Raw genomic sequence first — 4629 nt, 5'->3', positions numbered from 1 at the left:
AAAAATACTGATATTTTATTATAACGATTTCATATCATGTTTCTTAGTTTATTAAATTGTAAGACAAATCTAACCTCAATTCTATAGCAAGCAATATTTTGTGCTATAAAACCACGATTATATTGTACCATACTCATATGATAGAGAATATAGAACTGCATAAACACGTTTGCACTATTTTATATAACTAAAACTTCTTGATACTTGGTTATACGACGTAATTTAAGCGGTTGTATATCTTACTTCTTACTTATATTATAAATGGGAATGTTTAGATGGATTGATGGATGGATATTTGTTTAAAGATATCTCCAGAACGGGTGAATGAATCTCGATGAAATTTGGCATACATATTGAACATAGTCTGAAAGAACACATAGGCTATTTATGTTTTTTTAATTCCGCGCGGACGGAATTGCGGGCGACGTACTTTTATAAGCATTTGGCATTACTGATGCATTCTAATATTCCAAAAATGTAAGTATAAGTTTCGTATTTTGTTCAGATATTGTTTAGCCTTGACAGGTCTTTCTTTTTATATGATTTGTTAATGAATCATTTTATGGATAACAACAATGCTCGGGGTTACAAATAAGAAACTCATTGAATAATATTTCTGTGAATGTCACCATAAAATGGTTATAAAAAGTGGCAGTTTCATGATTGATGTATTTCGCTACTCAAAGTAAGATAAGACAAATTATGGAATGTATAAAATGGTTGTAATCATACATATTGTACTTGTCTGAAATTGGATAAAAAAATTGGGTTCCTCTGGTGTTGTGGATGTAGGCGTCAGATTATGTGTGTTTTTTATTATTCGTACCAATGTTCTTTGCCTTATCATATTAAAAAAACAATTACAGATTTTATATGCATTTTTAGATATTATTAATTAGAATCCTTTGGAGCGAATGGCGCGCATTCGTTACAAAGTCAAGTAACAAAATGATTAGTGAGGGGACATAAACGTTGACATTTTAGTTAGGCTAATGTTGTGCCAGTACACTGGCACAGTGTAGGTAGTTTTCTTCCTAACAGTATGTTACTGTAAATCAAAATAATATTTAACAATTTGTTTACGTGGAATATATAAACAATGTTTTTACGAACAATATTTAAATATTAAAAACAATGTAGTCCCAACAGTATTAATGTTTAAAGTATAATACAATATATATAATATATTCCTAATATTATAAATGTGAATGTTTGGATGGATGGATGCTTATTTCAAGAACGGCTGTATGGATCTCATCAAAATTTGACATAGATGTAGAACATAGTCGAGAAGAACACATAAGCTACTAATTAAGTTTTTTAATACCGCACGGACGGAGTCGCAGGCGACAGCTAGCTATAAAACAAATAAAATAACGATACATCTCCATCTAAAATGTCTGCATTCAATTAGACAACTCATTATTCTTTGAAGTAGATATTAATAAAGAAACCGTCTGTGGTTAGTTTTTACTATCATATGAGCGCGTGATGAGAACATTTAAATGTCAACTATGTGCATACCATCTCATCCATATACAGTTAACAGTGGAGCTTTTAATTATAGTCATACTAGCTGTTGCCCGCGACTCCGTTTCGTGGAATTAAAAAAACATATAATAATTAGTAGCCTTGTATTCTCCTAGACTATGTTCTATATATATGATCGTGATCAGTTCAGCCTTTCTGGAGATATCATAAAAACAAAAATCCAACCATCCATTCATCTAATTATTCGCATTTACAATATTAGTAAGACTAGCTGTTGCCCGCGTACCTATCTGAAAAATATTTGTGTCTAAACAAACTACGACACACAAACGTATAATTTTTATTAATCGATGAATGCCAATGTTTTCACAATAACTAAAAAGAATGTATAATTGGATACGGAAGTTGAGTAGTTGTAGCAGTTTACTGAATTCAGTATTATTTTTCTAAAATAATTTCTATTTTAAAGATTAAAAACTACATGGTGTCTACATCAATTAGTTGATTTTAAACGATGTTATTTGCTCTTAAAATAAATTATTAATTAAAACATAAGATCATAAAGATAAAGAACAGGATTTGCAGTTTATGATCCACATATTCGACGAAGTTAACAATCAATTACCAGTTTTTTTGAGAATCGAGACGAGTTTTGCAAAAAGTGAGGTGTTTTTAATAGTTTCGACAGATAATTCTGATCACGCTTTACGTGCGATGCAATAAAAAATCTACTAAGAGTGCGTTTCTGACACCAAAAATCCGTTTGAAACATGTTGTTATATCTGTACTGTCAAAGATAATAACAAGGATGATTCAGAAACCTACGGTAACTTTAACTAATTAGTTTGATTGATAGTAAAGGTATTTATAATCTGCTAGATATTTTAATCCAAAGTTTTTAAAGCTTGTTCGATAGTAAAGCATTTCTTTGACGTGTATTTCTAAAAGCTCTAAAGGACAACTTGAGACTTAGGGCTATTGCTCTATTCGCATTTGAAATTATAGGCATTAGTGTTTGTATTGAGTGGGAAGTGAATCCTACTTGACTAGTGGAACCTGTTGGTAAGCACCGTTGTAATGACTGTTCCTTGGAAGCCATGCCTCGAGATAAACCTGAGGAAATTACTATTGCATAACTGCAACTGCGCGTTCTTTACATATATAACGTTTTTATACGGAACAGTTTAAAGAACTATAAAGTTAAATATTTATAAAAGCATTCAAACATTGATGATTATCCAAACACGTGTTTTTTCGTTAAAAAAAAGTAAACATCAAAATATTTAGATGGATGTCAAAGATCTATTGGTTGAAGATCTCTATTAGAAATTTTGGTAATGTAATTTTGTTTTTTAGTTTTAGGATGTGCCAGCCAGTACACGTTGTAGAATTTTACAATTTTTTTTAAGAATGTCCCTATTTTAAATTCATATGAAATAAAATTTCCTCGATACTATCTGATTGTATCGTAACAAAACATTTTTCACTATCCACGATTCGTATGCGCATAATTTAAATTCGCGTTCCGTTCTCACCTCGTGAATGCATCTTGATTTCCTGCAAAACGTCGATATGTGCGATTGTGCAAGAATTCGGAATAGCTTATATATTTTGCACCGAGATTTATTTAACTTTTGATATGCATAAAAATAAGTCATTTCTGATAAATACGTAAACAATGTTAACATTTACAATAGGATAGCAAAAATGTAAATTTAACTATTTAAAAATACTACAAAGTTAAAAATAGAAATACCGTTCCGCTTAACATCTATATTTGGTTGAAATATCTTTAAAAATATCTTGCATTTATAACAAAATCAAAGACGCAATCTTACTGCTTACTATCATACTTTTTACTAATATTATAAATGCGAATTTTTGGATGGATGTTTGTTTGAAGGTATCTCCAGAAGGCCTGAACGGATTCTGCTGAAATTTGGCATAGGTGTAGAACATAGCCTGGAAGAACACATAGACTACTAATTAAGTTTTTTTTAGAAGACAGAGTCGTAGGCGATAGCTACTAGCTATGATAAATACCAAATAGTTTTATTGATTTGGTTTTCAATTTTAGAATACTGTATATTGGGTTCTGTTATAGTTATATCAAAAGATGTAAGCACCCGTATATAATAATTAGCAACAATGAATTGTAAATCGCATTAATTCTGGTATATGCATCTTAGTTGTCACATATATTATGCTATAAAAGCTTTAAGCTCATGAATATCTCAAGAATTGTCAGCCGATGAAGAATAATGGCGTGAGGATTGCGAGGGTATTTTAAATAAAAGTAAAAGATTTATGTTGACGTCACAGGTAATATAATTTTCCATCTTAGGATATTCACATTTTAATCTATCTTAATAACGAAATATCGAGATGAATTAATTTAAAATTTTATTACGTATACATTTATTTTGTTGTATTGTCCGTAGACCACTCAAATTTCAAAGGTTATGGCAAATTGTTTGAAAATAAAATTGATTACTATCCGATGTGATAAAAAGTATGGAAAGGGCTATTTATTAATGAATAATTTTGTCTCACAGAATCAATGTAATCATTAGTTCTCTAATAAAAAAGTAAAATAAGCAAAACAATATTTTTCTATTAACTATCGTTATAACCCAGACGCATCACGTGTTCGTATATAAATTTGTTTGCATTTTATAATGAGTAAATTTTTATTACTCGTGTCACATAATTTCTTTACAAACTTGCCAGAGTTGCAATCATTAATGTTCGGCGCGTTCACTCGGTAAATTATATCTTGTAATTTTCTATTTCTTGTATCCGACGCAAAACTAATTATATAACGGATGTACTAATAATCGTTCACTATGTAAACATTAAGAAAATACAATAGCTCAAAGTTTCGTGGTTAGTTCTCCAAAATATAGTCGTAGGTTTCAATTCTGCAGCTCTACATATCTATGGTTTTAATATCTGGATTAACATATTGATCCGATTTCCGAGGCCATAGAATTAATAATAATCTTGCATATTAAAGCAACATATGCACAACATTATGCATACATATTGGGAGTTTTACATAACATTTCGTAATGTTATATAAAATGTCATATTTAGAATGTTGTCAAGCTCTTAACTTATGTTAATACTTATTAGATA

Source organism: Papilio xuthus, unplaced genomic scaffold (genome assembly GCF_000836235.2).
Source record: "Papilio xuthus unplaced genomic scaffold, Pxut_1.1 DF827777.1, whole genome shotgun sequence".
Lineage (NCBI taxonomy): Eukaryota > Metazoa > Arthropoda > Insecta > Lepidoptera > Papilionidae > Papilio > Papilio xuthus.
The sequence above is the reverse complement of the archived record's forward strand: the minus strand, read 5'-3'. Positions refer to the sequence as shown.